Source organism: Pseudorca crassidens, chromosome 3, assembly GCF_039906515.1.
Source record: "Pseudorca crassidens isolate mPseCra1 chromosome 3, mPseCra1.hap1, whole genome shotgun sequence".
NCBI lineage: Eukaryota > Metazoa > Chordata > Mammalia > Artiodactyla > Delphinidae > Pseudorca > Pseudorca crassidens.
In genome coordinates this window covers 23,725,159-23,745,094 of record NC_090298.1, presented here as the reverse complement: position 1 = coordinate 23,745,094, position 19,936 = coordinate 23,725,159, and positions in this window count along the sequence as shown.

The window sequence follows — 19,936 nt, the reverse complement described above, 5'->3', positions numbered from 1 at the left end:
TACCCTCTTTTTAAAATTTGTGTTTCTCCAAGGAGTTTTTATTAAAGTTTGCAGGTAAGAATGTTAGTGGGAAGAAAATAATTTGTGTTTTAATTAAACCCATATTTTTGTTGTGACAAGCAAACATTTTAATGGACTTCATTTTTCATAATTTTTATTTTGATAAACTAAAAAATTATGAAATAGTAAAATTAGGTTTACATTCACTCATTTTATAACTATTAAAATCAGAAACTCAAAAGAAGTTTATAAACAAGATACAAGCAATATTAAAAGTTACATAATTAAAATTGGCAATACTAATCCAATGTGAACAATACTTTTTGATAAAGTTAAAATTGAGTAGTGTGGTGAAATAATTTTTCTAGTGAAACAATCAATTGTTTTTATTTATATTAGCTTTTTGTTTCTGAATATGATGAAAAATATTGTACCATCACTGTTACTGTCATTAACTTTTTAAACATATGTGTATCATTTGTATGAGTAAATATATTTAATAAAGTCTCATACAATATGATAATGAATGTGTAAGACACTATTTAAACTTTGTCCCAATGATTATTTATGACTAGCTTCCATAATAAAAAAAGCGGTTCAAGTTCAAATGTACAAACCTGGAATCTGAGAAATGCCTATACTCTTCGTGTGACTCTGTACCTCTTTACACCATTTAAGGACTTTTGGCTTTGACCTAAATATACTGCTATGTAATGTCTTAAGATGACTTAATTTTCAGAATACTTATCCTTAAATTGCTATAAAAATGTCCTTTGTGCAGCCACTTCTTATTTCATTTGATCTCTACTGTGCTCAAAGGTCATCATAAATTTAAAAGCAAACCTACATGTGGGCACTGAATTCATTTATTTTACTTTGTTAATCTGACATTTTGCGTGATTCAGAATGCATTAACTGATTTTGTTAGATTAGGATTGAAAACCAAACAAGACATTATTGAAGTCCCAATAAACTAAAAAATGCCAGAGAACATGCCACTTGCAGAGTCCTTTAGAAACTCCAGAAGTTTGTGAATCTTTATTTAAATATCACTGGGTCTGTTCTCTTAACTGTGGAGTTGGATGTTCTTCCTGCAGACCTCAGATAAAGGGTACTGGGCTGTAAAGCCTTACACCATCAAGCACACTCCTGTTAAATCATCAAACTGTCTAATTGCCTCTTCTCTTCAATATATCTTCATTGATAAGATAATAGCAAAGAAGAATTAAAGCCTACTTTTTAGTACTAACCTTCTAGGGGATGAAATCAAAAGAGAAACTGAATGAGGGTTAAGCCAATGGTACATAAAATAAAGCATGGGCCTTTGAACTCCTAGTCCAGCACAGTTTTTTCAAAGAGTAATCTGTAACATTTGCAGCACTAAAAGGTTCACCATGATGACTGAACTAAAATCCATATCAGACTCCTCTAGTTATTTCCACTGGATGGCTAAAGCAGTGGCAGCAGCCCAATGGACTCTGACACTTCATTAGGCAGCAGTTAGATAAACTTCCCACCACACAGGTAGACTAGACCAGTCACAAAAATTTCAATGAACCTCTAAATAATGTAAAAGCATGATGTTTTCTAGTATCATGCAGAGTAGTACAACTTAAAGCAAATTTAGCAATACATGAATAACATAAGACTTAAAAGAAAACAATTCAAATATTATATCAAACCTAAAAAGTCAGGATATTCAATAACTATAAAGCCCTAAGATGAATTCCAATAAAAAATACCTGCTTGTAATGTTATCAATATGTTTAAAAGCTGATCTACATTTTGTCAAGATAACGTAGAACCAGTGGGGTAAACAGATCTGCACTAAATCTTTCAGTATCATTTTGGGAACCTGGTAGGATTAAGTGACTCTGACCTCTTGGCTTTGTTGGTTCATGTGATTTGCTGAGGTCAACGAAATTGAAGAAGTGCTGTGAATCTGGATGTAAATTCTAACAGCCAATACATAACATGCCATCCTCTTTCCCTCTGCCACAACAACCAACAATGATCTAGACAGTGACTACCCTTGCACCCTGGCAACCTGGTTTCCAGAATGCAAAAGATGGGAAGCAGAGCTCCCCACCAGGCCAACATGAACATGTTGTTTAAGCTTCTGAGACGTTATGATCGCTTGTGTCTTACCAAAGCATATTCCCAAGGCTACTAATTGATGCAATTAGTATTTGTGAAGCAATTTATTTATAGCTATTTTTATTCTAAATATTTTTCAAAATTTCCACTTTGTTACTTTTTAAGTATTCGATTGTAAGACACTAACTTTAAATCATTTTTATTTTATCAAATAAGACACATAAATTGCATATAAAAACTGTAGTAAACTTCTCTTTTTCTTTTGGTATTTATCTCGAAAAATGTAAACTGTTTCTTACAGTTTGTTGAATTGTTTGTTCCAATTCTTCCTTGGAAAAACAGGTCATATAAGGGGTATAATATTATTCTACCATAGTAGTTTTGTAATTTATAACTGTTTAAATTAAAAGACAGTTTGTATTAAATATAGAACAAAATGAACAAGAACGTAATCATTAGTCATTAGTTTTAGAAAATGCTGAGTTTCATGCTTGTAATTAGAAAAAGAACAAATGAAGCACAAAGTCAGTAGAAGGAAGAAAAGAATAAATATCAGAGCCAAAATAAATGAAATGCAGTTTGTAACCTCCACAGCTTCTGCCAGCGGTGTTGGCTGGTGCCCTCGTTGTATCTGCTTGTGTCTTGAGGCTCACTGGTGCCTTGCTGCTGCTTGTGGTGTCACTGTTGTCAATGGCATTGCCGCTAGGAGCACAGGGATTGTGGGATTCTCTGCCACGTTCGTTCAGGGTCACCGGGGTTGCAGGCTTCGCAACGGGGGGAAGGGAGGTTGGGGAGGACCCGGGGTCGAGGGTGCCTCAGCTGCACCCAAAGGTTGTAGGGTTCATGGAGGCTGCTGCAGCAGGCAGGGAGTGCTGAGTCATGGGCACCTCCATAACTGAAGGAATGGGATCATAGGTCCTGCTGCTTCTGCTGTCCAGTTCCCTGTGGCATTGGCGCCCCTGCGGCTGGGGTGCTTCCCACTGCTTCCTCTGCTGCTAATGGGTTCTCTGGAGCTGCAGGCTCAGCTGCCACAGCCAGTAGTCAGGACTGCAGGTACCCCCCGCTGTTCCTCTGGTTCCACCTCCTCTATGTGTTCCAGTCCACCGCTTTAGACATACAGATTTGTGGAACTCTGGTGTACTGGTGTGTTGGGCAGAGGAAACTGTGGAGTTATGGTTGTTTTATGGTTGTAGATTGAAGGAGAGAGACAAAGGGAGGATGTCACACAGCCATCATGCTGATGTCACTCCCCAGTATTTCGTTTTTGATGAAATATTTTAAAAAAGAAAAAGATTAAGTGATAACTACAATTAAAATCACATTTAGAAGACAATTTCTGTAAACAACCATAATCAAGATCTTTATATCTATGTTTTTATAAATTACTACAGAATTTACTTGCTGATAAAGAGACTCATGATTATAAACAGGTAAGAACACCATTCTTCATATGGTTCTATGGAAATCACAAACACACAAACACACACTGTTAAGAAGTAAGAAGAACTGAACACAGCAGAATCTGGGGTACATCTGCATTTACCTGAATGTAAATGAACTGAAAAAGTGTGCTTTAGAGACTCTCCCAGAACTACATTATTGCCTGGGAAGAAGAGATAAAGAGTTTCTAACTTCTCCATCTTTCCCTAGCTTGAGAGTATAGAATGTAAGCCAGTAATAGAAAAGGAAGTAATTACAAGAGTTAAATGTTCTGGGATTGGGGATGTTTATCTAACTTTCACATTCATTTAATTGAATGCATCAAAGCAGGTTGTGGATATGAGCAGCTCTGTACAGAACCTAAAGAATTAGGATACCTATACCTACAGCCTTGGAAGCACTTCATAGTGAAAATTATAATTCTGAAATACTGGTCCTTATTAAAGAAAACTACGAAGACTTTAAATTCACTCAAAAATGATGCAAATTACAAACACCTTGAAAACCAAACATATGGATTTCTTGGCCAACTCTCAACCTAAAGATATAACTTTTCTGTTGCAAACCAAGGGAATTTAATTTTAATAAATCCATCAAATGCTTCTTATATATCCAGCAGATCACAACTTCACTGGAATAGAGCTCTCATTTTTACATTTAGAAAACTTATTGATACAGATAGAAGATTTCCTGGCTTTAACTGTTCAATAAACTCACATAAAGCTTTACATATGAGATGGAAAAAGGTGAGAATAATAAATATGGGAGGACAAAGCAGAAATGTATAACTTAGAAACTGCAGTGGTTTTGCAAGAAAAAAAATGGAACAGAAACGATCATAGAAAAGTTATTTGCTAGTTTAAAAATTATCAGACTTTTTGTGGAACATTACTATATAAAAAAATGAGGTCTCACTTAAGGCTTGATACACATTAGTCAAGATAGCAAGTTATCTGAATTTAAGAATTGTATAATTCTCGCTGCATATTAAAAATGTCTTTCCAGGAGGCAAGTTTCCAAGGGTGTTCTTGGTATTTTTATATACCATACTGAACTGTAACTTGTTACAGGAATATTCAAGTTGCAGAAAAAAGAAAAAATATGTTTTTTAATATTTTCTCATCTAGTTGGGAGTTAATAAATTTATAAAAATGTATGATTACTGTCTCCCTTATTATTATTATAAAAATTGTTTATGTATATCAAATTTATAATAAGTTCTGATATTGAAATAAAAAATCCTTTATGAAACATGTATAATGGCAAGTAGGGAATTGGGTCAATGTAGGTATGGTGTTCTCCTAAGTCATAAGAGACTAATATTTCTATATTGGCTTTGGGTAAGTAACTAATTGTGAACTCCCAGACTCTTGGTAAAAGAAGTATATAAGAAAGTGATAATTTGCTCCTCAGTATTACTGAATAAGTCTTTTTAATAAATGACCAAATGAAAGATAACCACTGTGATCTGATATAAAGCTTTGATGTAGAAGGACTTGTGAGAAACACACTTCTGATAAATACATAAGGGCAATGAACCCTGGCCATGAAATGGTATTCATTCATATTTCAATATAATTCATTGTGTTTTAGGATGTTTTATTTTACAGGATAAAAGTAAAAGTCTTGTGAACATTTGCAGTCATTAAGAAGAGTTTGCCTGTTATTTGAGTTGAGTTTATTTGATCTATGTCCTCTCATTAACTTCTTTTCATATTTACTTATTTGTGTTGCAACTGATGGTTTTCTAATTTATTTTTCACTCCCTTTTATCTGGCCACTTGAGAACAATTAGGTCAGGGAAGACAGTTAGGCTTTTGATGTTGTTCTAATAGGATAGAGTTTGACAGGTGAAAAATCCAAGGGAGGTCTAATTCAAATTCATAGTGTGTCTGACTAAAGCAAAATATAGGTCTTGCAAAGAAGAATTCAGACTAGTATCTAAATATCTTGGCAGTGCATATGCTAGGTTAACATTGAATATGTACATGCCCTGAAGGAATTAGATCTTCAGTATGTACTTGTTTTGCTTACTGGTCAATACATTTGATACAATTTATAGAATCAATTTTTGAGAAAAAATAAATAAAATTCTAGAGAGGACCAAAAATACACCAGAATTTAAAATATGCTGAAAGAATACAAAATTCTTAAAACCATGTCAATGATGGGAGTTATGAATTTTATATATCTGAATAATTGCTTTTATTTTTTCTTAATTTTTGACATATTTACACAAGATATGTACAGTTATATTTGTTAGTTTTTGCTGTAAAAATTGATGCTTACACTTAGTATTTTAACATTAGAACAAACTTTTTTTCTTCACAAATCTATAGGTCATTGGGCACTGTTGACAATCAGACTTGGGTTTGAGTGATCTCAGTTGGGTGCATTCATGTGTCTGTGGTAAGCTTATGGTTGTGTTAAGACTGGCTTGTCGCCAATAAATTCATCCACATATCTGGTGATTGCTTAGCTGTTAGCTAATATGATCAAGTGGCTGAGTGTTGCATTTCTTACTAAAGAATCTAGAAGGCTAGTCTGGACTTGTATTCATGGCAGAGTGGGGTCCTAAGAAACCTACCAGATGTGTGTAAGGTCTCTTGATGCCTGGGTTCAGAATTGGCACATTGCCATCTTGGCAGCAGCATACTGGTCAAAGTAAATCACAAGACCAGTGCATAGTCAAGGGCTAGGGAAGTTAATTTTCTTTGATGGGAGGAATTGCAAAGGTAAATTGGAATTGCAAAGAAGGATGGATAAAGTATAAGGAATCATTGTGATATTATATGTGTGTGCATGTTTTGTGCTCTCATGTATATATACATACATAGTGCTGTGTTTCCCTGTAAATAAGGTGATAATTGTATAGCATGGGGGGGAAAAAAGCTTTCTCCCCTTTTGTTGATATAAAACTTTGAACTTGGACCTAGAGCACAACTATGACTGTTAATGCCATATGTTTCAGTATTTACAGGCAGATGCTAAAGGCCATAATGTCAGAAATTCACAAGACAAAATACTAACAGAGGTCTCTCAGGATACAGATCTACAGTCATAGAAATCATGGGTCCTTGGGGATTTTTGTTTCTCTAAATCCCTCTGTTAACCAAGATAGGTATTCTTGGTGTAGTGGCTATTTTGAGAAAGTGGAGGATAAGCAAAGGGTTTTAACATTTTGAGAGTAATAGTAACTTGGAAGCTTATGAGAGACTTCTTTAAAGTTTCACTCAGAGTCAGACTTCAGATGTAGCAGAGACTGTGTACAAAATTGTGCCTTTTCTACAACCCTTCCTTCATCCACATGTTTTACATTGTGATCCTGCAGATCCTGCTTTCAAGCGGTTGAGTCTGTTTTCCTATGTCTTGTATCCGAATAGGCCTTGTGACAATTTCAGTCCAGTAGAGTGTGACAGGAGTTAACACGGTGCCAATTCTGAGTCTATTGCTCAATAGGCTCTGCACACTTGTCCTCTCTCAGTACCCCTGTCTGCTCTGGTGAACGATCTAAGCTGTCCTGCAGGAGGATGAGAGATCACCGGGAGGTCAATCCAGGTGTCCCAGGTGAGGCCCGAAGCTTGTGAATGATTCAAGAAAAGATTAGCACAGCTGACCACGGATGCATAAAAGAATCCCAGTCAAGCCATAGAATTGCAAGTTAAGTAAGTTGTTTTCTAAGGAACTAGGTGTTGGGTGGATTTTATAAGCAAGAATGGCTAACTGATAGATTTAGGGAAATTAATTCATTCCAAATTATCTTCAAAAGTTATACCAATCAAATCATCTCTTTATATTTTCTAGGGTCTACAGTTATAAGATGGAATGATAAAAATTTACAAATATATTAATAAAAATATAGTCTCAGTTATATTTTTATATATGGGAAATCTATAAAAACAGAGCCTAAAGGAATATTTTTATAGGAGTGACTGCTAATTGACTAACACATTAATTCAATTAAAAAATGGCCAACCCATCCATGACTCTTGCGTGGAATAAAATAAAAATATATGTAATGATTCTATTTTATGAAACATATATAACAGATATGTAAAATATGGTTGTCAGATTAATTTTATACAAGGCAGTGTGTCTTCTGAATTCTTACCAATATTAATTAAGAATAAGAACCTCGGGCTTCCCTGGTGGCGCAGTGGTTGAGAGTCTGCCTGCCGATGCAGGAGACATGGGTTCGTGTCCCGGTCCGGGAAGATCCCACATGCCACGGAGCTGCTGGGCCCGTGAGACATGGCGGCTGAGCCTGCACGTCCGGAGCCTGTGCTCCGCAACGGGAGAGGTCACAACAATGAGAAGCCCGTGTACCGCAAAAAAAAAGAACCTCCATCATTAATTATATTTTAATTTCAATAAACATGATTATTTCATCACTGTTATGGGCTTGTGAATAATTCTTTGTAAAAATATCTTTTTATTATAGCACATTATCCTTTTTATTAATAAGCAACCTATATTATTGAATTTTTTGCAAAATGATGAAAACTATCTTGTGACACAGATTTAAAATAATGTTTTGGTATTTTTGAAACAGTGAAAACATATTGTAGTTGCTGACAAACAGTTTAAATAAGAAACGAGGATATAAAAATGTGAGTGATCATTTTTGATAAAGTATTTTAATTAAATAATTATTGATAGATATTTAGTCCTAGGGATTTGTATTTCAAGGAAGAGATTGTTTCTGACCATTTACTACTTACACTGGGGTTCTTTGCACTCAAGTGTGGCTACATAGCAACTAGGAAAAATATCATTTTAGGGAAAAGATTAACCACCCATGGGTAAATTCTAGTTTTAAAGATTGACTTGAGTGTATTAGACACATGGCAATTTGTCTGTACCTTTGAATCCTAATCAATCATTGTTGTTGCTACTTCTCTCCAGGATTCCTTCCAATTCATAAATATATCATATGAATTTTTTCCAGTTTTGGCATAGATAATTTAAGTAATCAAAAGATGTGTCAAATAATATTATAAGCACTTTTGCAAATTCACAAACTCCTTTCAATTTGTGGCTGAAACAACACCAAATAGTATGAGTCTGGCTGAGAGCCAAATGCAAACAATTCTCAGTGCTCTCATCCACATTCCTCTCTTAGCCTTTCTGAGTGACAGTCCCCTCTTTCCTTCTAGCATGGGAAATTGAATAAAAGCAGCCACATCTCATTTTCCCTTCTCGGAGAATTTGTCAGTAACATTGAACCAGATTGTGTCTATAAAAAGCTGAGAAAAAAATACTGAATGGATTCAACAGAAAAACTCATGTTCAAGTGGCTTAGGCAGGGTGGAAAAGATAATCTGTTGAATTAATATTTTCATACCTCACTTGTTTTACTATTATACATACAGAGCAACACAGAACTCCTTTCATCAATAGCCATACACTCATATTTGATTCATGTTCTAGTATTGATTTCATTAAATATATTTTCATATCTTCTATTATTCAGTACCTCACTTAGACACAGGCATGCCCCTGATATGAGTTCTATGCCTGGGGTGGGGTGGTGGGTACTGCTCTTTGGAGTGCCTTTGAAATTTACAAGTTTCCCACAGTGCTTGGGATCTTCCAGGGCCATCAGGCGTTGTCTTCGTTTCTTTCTTTTAGTGCTTTCCTTGACCCTTTCTCTGCGAGGTCCACTGATCATGGGTTGAATCAGGTACCCTGAAGATATTCAGAACTTTCATCAACGTGATTGTCCCAGGGCTCCATGGCCCAGCCCCAGGCTCAAGTGGATGGCTTGGTAAGAGGATCATGTCCTCTGTACACTGCAGAATTTCTGTCATGGAATCATGATTTCTTTCATGGGCTTCTAGAAAGTTCTGTAACATTGACTTTGAATAAAGTAAATTAATTATACAGTGTCCCGCCTATGTTTTCCTCTAAGAGTTTTATAGTTTCTGGCCTTACATTTAGGTCTTTAATCCATTTTGAGCTTATTTTTGTGTATGGTGTTAGGGAGTGATCTAATCTCATACTTTTACATGTACCTGTCCAGTTTTCCCAGCACCACTTATTGAAGAGACTGTCCTTTCTCCACTGTACATTCCTGCCTCCTTTATCAAAGATAAGGTGACCATATGTGCGTGGGTTTATCTCTGGGCTTTCTGTCCTGTTCCATTGATCTATATTTCTGTTTTTGTGCCAGTACCATACTGTCTTGATTACTGTAGCTTTGTAGTATAGTCTGAAGTCAGGAAGCCTGATTCCTCCAGCTCCGTTTTTCGTTCTCAAGATTGCTTTGGCTATTTGGGGTCTTTTGTGTTTCCATACAAATTGTGAAATTTTTTGTTCTAGTTCTGTGAAAAATGCCAATGGTAGTTTGATAGGGATTGCATTGAATCTGTAGATTGCTTTGGGTAGTAGAGTCATTTTCACAATGTTGATTCTTCCAATCCAAGAACATGGTAATTATACAGTGAGAACATCCACAGGAAAATATGGCTACTACCACAAAGAACACACCAGGGAAACCATGCTATTAATTCTCTACATTTTAAAACATATTTTTTACTGGAAAAGGGAACTATGTAATTATGAAACAAGAGTAAAATTGCAACTGAAAATAATAAAACTGTAAATAATTTTACAGGGGTTTGGAGATGTGGGACTGAAGTAAGTATGAGATGGAACTAAAATATAACTGACTTTAGGCACCCAAACACCATTAGAAGTCATTTGCTGCCTCTTAACTTGGCTTCTATATACATGTTGGTTCATTTCTCTCCTATAAATTTCCCAATGCACACACAATCATGCACATATCAAGTCTCACATACTTAAAGCTTGCCATCAGAAAGGAAAAGAGACACTCTCCTATCTGCTTACATATCTTCTCTATGCTTGTGTATATACCCATTTCTGTGCAGTCACCGTGCTTTTGTTTTGACAGCTTGAAACATGATACAGTATTGAGTTTGGCAGCTACTAAAGACATAATTGAACTAGAAGGGATGGCCAGTTCCCCATAAGAAGAGCTAGTCAAAATAATAAACTTATTCAAAATAATGGTGGGAGGAATCACAGATTACAAGTAAATATTCAAAAATTCAGAAATTTATTTAATTGAGAAATTCAATAAAGTTCATATTTGTTATATAAGTATAGTGTGTGAAATGGTTAAATATCCTGAAATCAAGCAGGCTGTATCGCAAACACTGAATATAGAATCACGCAATCTGAGTCCTCATTTCAATTTTTACTAATTTGCTTGGCTAGTCAGATAAAGTCTTTAGGTTTTTTTTTGGAGTGTATCTTGTTCAGTTCTAAAGCGGAAACTTCATTTAGATCATCAAATATTGTGAGTGAAATGGGAAGACAGTGCTGTTTAACTCCTCTGTGTTATTGCTTCACATCTTTCCAGGCATTGAGGAGCCTTCAGAGAGCACTCTGTGATCTTCAGGATCAAACTGAAAAACACTAGATTATATAATCTATAGCTTTAAATATATTATCAAATCCTCTTTACTATTGCATCAAACCAAATTGTAATGATAGAAACAGAGAAGTGCTCAAGACCTAATAAAAATGGCATATGACTTGAAAAATAAAACTACTGAATGTGTTTTTATTAAGCAATGCTTTTGGATTTTTAACACCAGCAATATCTTGCTGTTTATGAAAGAAGAAAACAAATATTTTTAAAAATTCCTGATGTCTTTCTACTTTTGTTTAGTGATATTTACTAAGAAACCATTTATACACTTTTAAAAATATACAGCAGCTTTATTGAGATGTTAATTCATCCATTTAAAATACTGTTCAATGGATTTTAGTATATTCAGGTTAGTGTAACCATCACCACAATCAATTTTAGATCATATAATCATCTTAAAAATAATCTATGTCCCTATTGGCAATTACTTCTTATTAAGCCCCCAACACTGATCACAGAGATTACTCCTCTGTTTTCTTCTAAGGTTTTTATAGTTTTAGTTCTGTCTTAACAATATTAAGTCTTCTGATCCATGGACATGGATGGGCTTTCATTTATTTAGGTCTTTAATTTCTTTCATAGTATAAATTTTGTACCTTTTTGTTGAATATATTCCTAACTATATGATTTTAATACTCTTGGACTTGGAATTAATTATATTGTTTTATTTTCAGATAATTTATCAATAGTTTATATAAATAAAATTGATTTTTATTTACTGATCTTTTTTTTTTTTTTTTTTTTTTTTTTGCGGTACGCGGGCCTCTCACTGTTGTGGCCTCTCCTGTTGCGGAGCACAGGGCCCGGACGCGCAGGCTCAGCGGCCGTGGCTCACGGGCCCAGCCACTCCGTGGCATGTGGGATCTTCCCGGACCAGGGCACGAACCTGTGTCCCCTGCATCGGCAGGCAGACTCTCAACCACTGCGCCACCAGGGAAGCCCTATTTACTGATCTTATACTCTGCAAGCTTGCTTAATTTATTTTGTTAGATCTAACAGTTTTTTTCTAATGAATTCTTTGGCATTTTCAATGTACAAGGTCATGTTTTCTCCTATAGGGATCGTTTTATGTATTGCTTCCAATTTGGGTACATTTTATTTAATTTTCTTACATAAATGCCCCAGCTAGAACCTCCAGTAAAACATTAAATGAAAGTATTGAGAGTGAACATTACTTTCCTTTTTGACCTTAGGAAGAAAGCATTTGGACTGTTATCCTTAAGTATGATGTTAGCTGTGGATATTTTGTAGATGCTTTTTACCAAGCTGAAGAAGTTCCCTCTATTCTTAGTATGTAGAACATTTTTTATGATGATGGTTTATTGTATTTTGTCAAATGCTTTTGCTACATCTACTGAGATGATCATGTGGTTTTGCCTTTATTCTACTGATGTGATGTATGACTGATTGATTTTCAGATGTTAAACAAATTTGGGATAAATATTGGTCATGAGGTGTAACCCTTTCAATATGTTGCTGGATTTGGTTTGCTAATATTTTGTTGAGGATTCTATATTAGCAAAAAGAGTATCATCTCTTTTATTGCAATATTTTTCTGTGACAATATCAGAGTAATACTGAATTTATAGAATAAATTGAGAAAAGTTTCCTTTTATTTTTTAAAGAGTTGGTGAAGAATTGGAATTAATCCTTCTTTACATATTTAGTAGAATTCACCGTGAGGACATCTGAGCCTGGAGTTTTCATTGTGAGATGTTTTTCAATTACTATTTAAACTCTTGATTTGTTATTAGTTTGTTTAGAATTTCTATTTCTTTTTGAGGCAATTTCTGTCATTTGTGTCTTGGTATTTCTATTGTATTTGATTTAATTTATCCAATTTGCTGGCATACATTTGTTGATAGTATAGCTTTATAATCCTGTTCATTTCTGTAAATTCACCAGAAACGTACCCATCTATAATTAGTGATTTTAGTAATTTGAAATTTTGCTCTTATTATCTTGGCCAGTCTAACTAAAAATCAATTTTTTGCTTATTGCAAAGAAACAACTTTTATTTGCATTGATTTTCTCCACCGTTTTCCTTTTTTATTATCACTCTAATGATTATTGTTTCTTTTCTTCTGCTTGCATTAGGTTTAATTTGCTCTTATTTTTCCAGTGTCTTAAGGTGGAAAGTTAGGTTATTGATTTGAAGTAATTCTCCTTTATAATATAAGAATTTAAAGCTATAAATCTACCTCTAATCATTATCTTAATGCTTCCATAAATTTTCATATGTGTCTTCGTTTTCATTCATCCCAAAATATTTTCAAATTTCCATTTGAATTTTTTCCTTTATCTATGGGTTATTGAGGACTGCGATGCTTAATTTCCACTTACTTTTGAAGTTCCCAAATTTCCTTCTGCTATTTATTTTAATTTTATTCCATTGTGAAGAATTTACTGTGTAAGATATAAAATGGCCCAACAGATGATCTATTTTGGAGAATGCTCCATGTGCACCTGAGAAGAATATGAATTCTGCTGTTGTGGGGTGGAGTTCTTATTCATAGATATCTGTTAGGTCCAGTTGGGTTAGTAATAACCATCATTACCCAACCATATAATAGCTGAGTCTCCAAGCTATTTTTAAAAAAATGAAACTGACTTGCCATTAACAAATGATTATGCATGACTAGCAACAAAGTCTTTCAAACATAGCAATGTAGTGTTTGTGTGTGTGAGCATGCATATTTGGAGAAAGTAGTTCTAGGCAATCATTTGTTTAGTTTAATTTCACAACTTGATTTTCTGGACCAATTTGCTATTCTGAGGCAGCCCAAATTTTGAAGCTTGCCTGGAACAGCTCTGGGCCAAATAGGTTCTCTGCCTCTTTCCCTGTATATAACCCTCCCTTCCACTAAGCAGTGAGAATTGCCTATTTGAACTGACCTTTAATGGCAGGGCTAATAATTAAAGGTAGATGCAGAGGAGAAGATTTCCAAATGGATGTAAAGTGACTCATTTTATTATAGCCCATTTTATTAGATATGATTACTGACAAGAGAAAAATGAGTTGCTCAAGTTTTAGGAGCTACTAGGAAGAGCCCAGAGTTGAGTATATAATTCTACAATTATATATTAATTTTAAACTGTCATAATTACAGATTTTACAGAAATTCACAGAAGATGTTTTTGTTTTTCACATTTGCTTTCTCAATCTAATGGCTTACTAGGCAAAGAGACATAAAAATTTTCTATATATTTTTCAATGTTAATATCATTGACTTTTAGACATACCAACTTAATAATAGCTCTTCAGAGTACATAAATAGTAGTAAATTAAGTATACTTATGAATTCTAAGAAATAGAAAATGCTGATTAAAATTCAACAGATATTATTATATTTAGAAATTAGGTAGGAAATCCATTTACTTAAGTATTACTTAGACTCATAATGATTTTTAAAAATTGATATTATATAGTAAAAATCTCTTCTTTTTATATGAAATAAATTACAACCCAGAGAATTTAAGCGTATCACTAGCCTATCAGTTAATATACACTTCTGATTACAACAGTTTTTAGTTTTAATCCAGAGCCTTTTTTTTCTAGTGATGCTGGAGACATAGGGGAAATGTATTGCTTGGAATATATTCTACAGAATTAATTTTTACTTAAAAGAGCTGTGCATTTTTCTTACTATGATCCAAAAAATTTTTTTTAATTGTTATTAAATATTATTTTCTGAATAAAATGTGTTTTACAAAGTGAAAGTGACACTTTTATTTTAAATTAAGATCTGATCTTTGATGTTTAGCTGTAATTGGAAAGACACATTAGGTAATTTAAATATTATTAAAAAAAATTAAGACTGTCAATCTTAGAGGTCTGTAGCAGCAGTCTCTATTTCAATGTGCTCAAGTTATTTAATATTTAAATACTTTTATTAAGGCCTGTAACTTAATTGAATAACTATATTAGTTTACACTTATTTTCACCCTACTTTGCCTTTGTTTGAAAATTTATTAATTTTTAATACAGCATAAGGAATTTTTTAACATTTTAAATTGCTCTTAATATTTTACCTTTTATAATATTTTATTAAAAGAAATTATGTTGTAGAAGATCATGCTCTTACTAGCTTTTCTTCCTCTATTAATGTTATGCTTTGTTTTCATGATGATGTTCTCCTAGCAAAACTTTAGTTCATAGGGATTAGAGTGAGTTTCTTGTTTCATGCTAGACAACATTTTGCCATATTAATAGTTACTACTGAAGAATTAGGAGTATTTTATTTTGCAAATTATAATGAGTATATGACATTTAGTCTTTATATTTATCTTCCTTCATGTTTAATGGATATTTCTAAGGCTAATTACCAGTTTTCTATATTTAGTGAGAAGGAGCACATATGAAGATAAAAGCACAATGTGATATTTATGAGATGTCACTACTCTACAAATACAGAAATTCTCTAATTTTCTCAGAGATATTCATGAAATTTTCAGTGCTTTTCTAGGAATTGGATTAATTGAACAAAAGCTGATTACCTTAAATTAATATTTGAGAGAGTTGAGTTTGCCTCAGTAGTAATACAATATCAATTTTAGCATAATGTCCTAGCAGAGGCTCCATACTATTAGTTATTATTTTAATTTATAATTAACTTTAAAAAATTGTTAATAGGGGATGAAGACGGTGTCTCTCCATTTATGATGTTTTCATTAAATTATTTTTATGTTGTGGTTAACCATATCATCAAAAGTTTGAAGAATTAAATTTGTATAACAAAAACTTTTTTTACATGCAAAAACAGCTGTAGAAGCAGAATGGATTATAGTTTAAGTCCTTAATCCAGGGTCAGAGATCTTGTGGATATTCCATTGTTAGAAGATAGTATTTTTGCAGAAATGCAGTTATACTGTACAAGGGAAATCCCACATTTTTAAAGTAGTTTTTGGCACACTGGCTTCCTAGGCACAAGTCTTTCTCTTCTAAATGCTATAACAACTGAAATTTTTACCTTTAGCAACTTTTATTTGGGATTAGGCTACCCTTGTGAAAGGGTCCAACTTCTTTGCTGTCATATATTTATGAGTTATAAGATAGGTAATTTTTTTCTTTTAAGTTTACAATTTTTCTTCAAGGTAAATTATTATGGAAAGTTGACATTGTCCTATGCATATAAAATTAAGGCCCCTTATTCCTGGCATACTGCTAACTGAATTTGTTGGCATTCACTTATATCTTCAGAAGATAGACAGATAGAAAACTTATTCTCTTCAGTATGCCTAGGTAAGCCTAGTACCAGTGCTAGTAGACACTAGTCCTCTAGGGTCATCCCTGAAGAAACTTCAGAAATAATTTTCCAAGGCTAGACAGTTCCATGACTGTAAGGTTTTTTTTCTGAAATAAGTCTGGTAGAGAAGACAAAATATAGTGGATAAAGAGGCTTATAAAATTATATGCCAAATTTGGAACACGCTGGAAACAAAGTCAATGACTAAATAAAAAGAGGGGACAGAAAAAAATTGCAAGGACATGAATGTTTGTGTTATTTAACTCATGGGGGGAATCCTTTCACAATGTATACATATATCAAATCATCACATTGTACACTTTAAATGTCTTACATTTTTTATTTGCTAATTATACTTCAGTAAGCTGGGAGGCTGGGAAAGGTGTAGATTAAAGGGAGGAGTTGGGGTCAATTCAGGAAAGCTCTCTGAACTTTCATGATGTGCCTTTGCCTTCTTGGATTCATAAAGTCCGACTGGGGCAGTTCCTTTTTGAAAATGAAGATTTGCCATGGCTTCCTGTAAGCACTTCATCACAATGCTCTGATTCAGCTACTCCGATGCAGCTACCACAGCATAGCAGCTACAGTCCATTGTCCCCTCACTGTTTCTAACCATTTCCGGTCTTCTGGTACCTTCACATTCTACATTACTTCTTTATTTCTTAGAAGTGCCCTTTTCCAGAGTTTCTTAGCTTTAGGCCCAAAGATACTGTCCTAGAGATATCATCTGTCAATAAGACTGTTCTTTTTCTTTCCACTTAATGAACCAATGAATCACTGCATGCCAGGTTTCAGTTCTTCCAGCTTGGATTGTTTACACTGTGTGAAGATCTACTTCTTCACAAAGTGCTTCTGCTGTATGATCTCTTCCCTCATTAAATCCAGGACCTGAGTTTCAGCTTGACTCTACTGGCTGGTCCCAGGATAACTCAGATTCTTTTGCAGTGTGCCTATTTTGAATCATGCTAAACACCATATTAGGGATCTATGCCGCATGCGCATGTTTGCAATATGGTTTGTTGTAAGAGAGACGGCTTTTAAATAAGATTAATTACACTGAATGACAACAATAACTGTAGCTCAAGAAGCAAAAGAATGGTGATCAGAGATACCACTGAGGTTTTTCCAGTATATAAATAATAACAATGCAAAATTCATGCTTGAAGCTAGAAAAGAACAGCGGAACAAGCATAATCATAAATGAAGCACAAAAGAGGATGTGGTAAATTTTTAAAATCTCATGCACACCGTAAATTTAAATTATAGGGCTTCAAGGCAGCTGTAGTTATCTGATGTACTTAGCAAATATATTTAGGTAGGAGCATCTGTCAGTTTTTCATTCAGCTCGTTGTATGGGATATCTTAGCGTACTAACGAGAATGGATCTTGGAATCAGGTGGAATCAGGTGGACGTGGATTTGCATCTAGATTCTGCTTTCTACCAGCTACAAAAAGTCGGTGATAAATTAAATTCTCTAAATCTAAATTCCTCATATGGAAAATGAGATTATGATACCTACTTGTATGAATAAAAGTTCCCAGCTGCAAGCAACTGAAGCAAATTCAGGGGATTTGTGCAGAAAATGAGTTTATCACAAGAATTTGGAATAGTTTGGGTGGGCTGAGCATTACTGACCCAGGAACACATCTCCAAAGCACATGGCAGAACAAGGCAGATTAGAATTTTAAGACTGCTCTTGTCAGGATAATGGTTGGAGCATGCACAGCTGAGGCTGTGGGCACTGGAAACTGGGCTTGGTCTCTGGGATTGCTTCCACTGTTACCTAAGGTCACGTGTTTCTCATTCTTTTATTAAAAATAAAACTTGATGGTGAATGAAACAATGGTAATTTAAAGGAAGGTAACTGTAGCAAAAGCAAAGACATCTCATCAGCTAAGTCTTCTCCCACCTAATTAAATTATCTATACCAATAATGTCTCAGTATTGCTCTAGCTGTCTCAATATCTCTATAAATATCTTAAGTGCTTTAGAAATATGATAACAATAAAATTTTTAGTGAGATCTTTGAAGGTGAAAATATTTCTTATTGGACTTGAGATTCTTTTACATCATAGCATTTTCTATTTCTGTGTTATTCTATTTTGGAAAAAAAAAGTCATTACCATTTTAATTTCAGGTTGAGGTTTTTCTGCTTTTATTTCTTTTTTATTAATCTAAATAAAATATATAGCATGACCTAATTATTTATGGACAAAACAAGTAGTGAAAAATTCACAACACAGTGTGATAGTGGTTAAGAAATATAGCCTTGCAAATCTCTAATATTTTCAAATTATACAATACTTTAGTTTTATTTTTTAACTTACTCTTCTGAATTAATACATCAGAGTACAATAATTGTAGTTGTGACTAGTAATTTTTATTGGAGCTTCCTTTCATTATAGTAAGTAAGAGCACAAAAATAACTGAACATTAGTCAAAGGTAGTTTACACATGCATTTATGTGAAATAAGTATATATATATGGAGTCCAGCACAAGACTCACTGGGCTACGATGATCAAGATGTCAGGCAGGGCTGCTTTCTTTTTGGAGACTCTAGGTGAGAATCTCTTTCCTTGCTTTTTCCAGCTTCCTGAGTTTGCCCACATTCTTTGGCTTATGACCCTGCCATCTTCCAAACCAGCAATGGCCCATCAAGTCTCTCTTATATTACTCTGATATTTACTCTTCTGCTTCTGTCTTCCATGTTTAAGGAGGGCAGAAACTGCATCCATTTAGTCACTGTGTCCCTGAGCAGTTCTGGAGGTCAGAGGTGCAAACTGGTTTTTATGGGGTCAATATCAATGTGTCAGCAGGGGTTTGTTTCTTCTGGAGGCCCTAGGGGAGAATCTGCTTCCTTGTCTTTTCCAGCTTCTAGAGGCTGCATGAGCTTTAGAGTGACTCCATGTTGGAATCAGTGCTCAGTCATTTACTAGTTGTGTAATATTGGGAGGTCATGTCATCTCTCAGAAGCTCAATATATTTGCCTACATAATGGAATAATAGTAGTATATACCTCAAAGGGCAGTGATTCAAACAATGGAACCCACTAAAACTATCCTGTAGATTTTGTCAGAAGTGATTCCTGAATCCACTTCCAAAGATTTTGATTTTTTAGATCAGGGATGCTTCCCTGAATTCCTATTAACAATCTGCAGACCACACTTAGAAAAATACTACCAAATTTTTCAAAGGGATATTTCTATTTAAAGATGTTTAGAATAACACTATATAAAAAAACTCAGAAAACTGGTAAAACTATGACTATGATAATCAGTGAACATGTGTATGTGTCTGTGTGTGTTTATGTATGTGTGTTTACAATAATTTATTACTTTTAGCTACTCTATTTTTTGAGATTCTATATAGTAGATACACAATTTAGCCTTAAGCTGAATCATTATTAAAAACTTAGCAATTTTGATCTTCACATTTTAAAAAGTTTTCAAATATGAAGATAGATATTAATGACTACCTTGTCTGTGACAATTTTAAGTACTGTAAGAAAGATTTTGATCTCATGATCATAAAATGATTGGAAGATTTTGACACCAGTAAAACAGCTGAATAATCTCGTATAGAATAAATAAATGCAAAGCTTGCGGGTACAAGTTTAAACAAACAAACAACAAAATGCAATTGAGCTTAAACTAGAGCATAGATTCATTCTCATGCTATAAAAACCCTGAGAC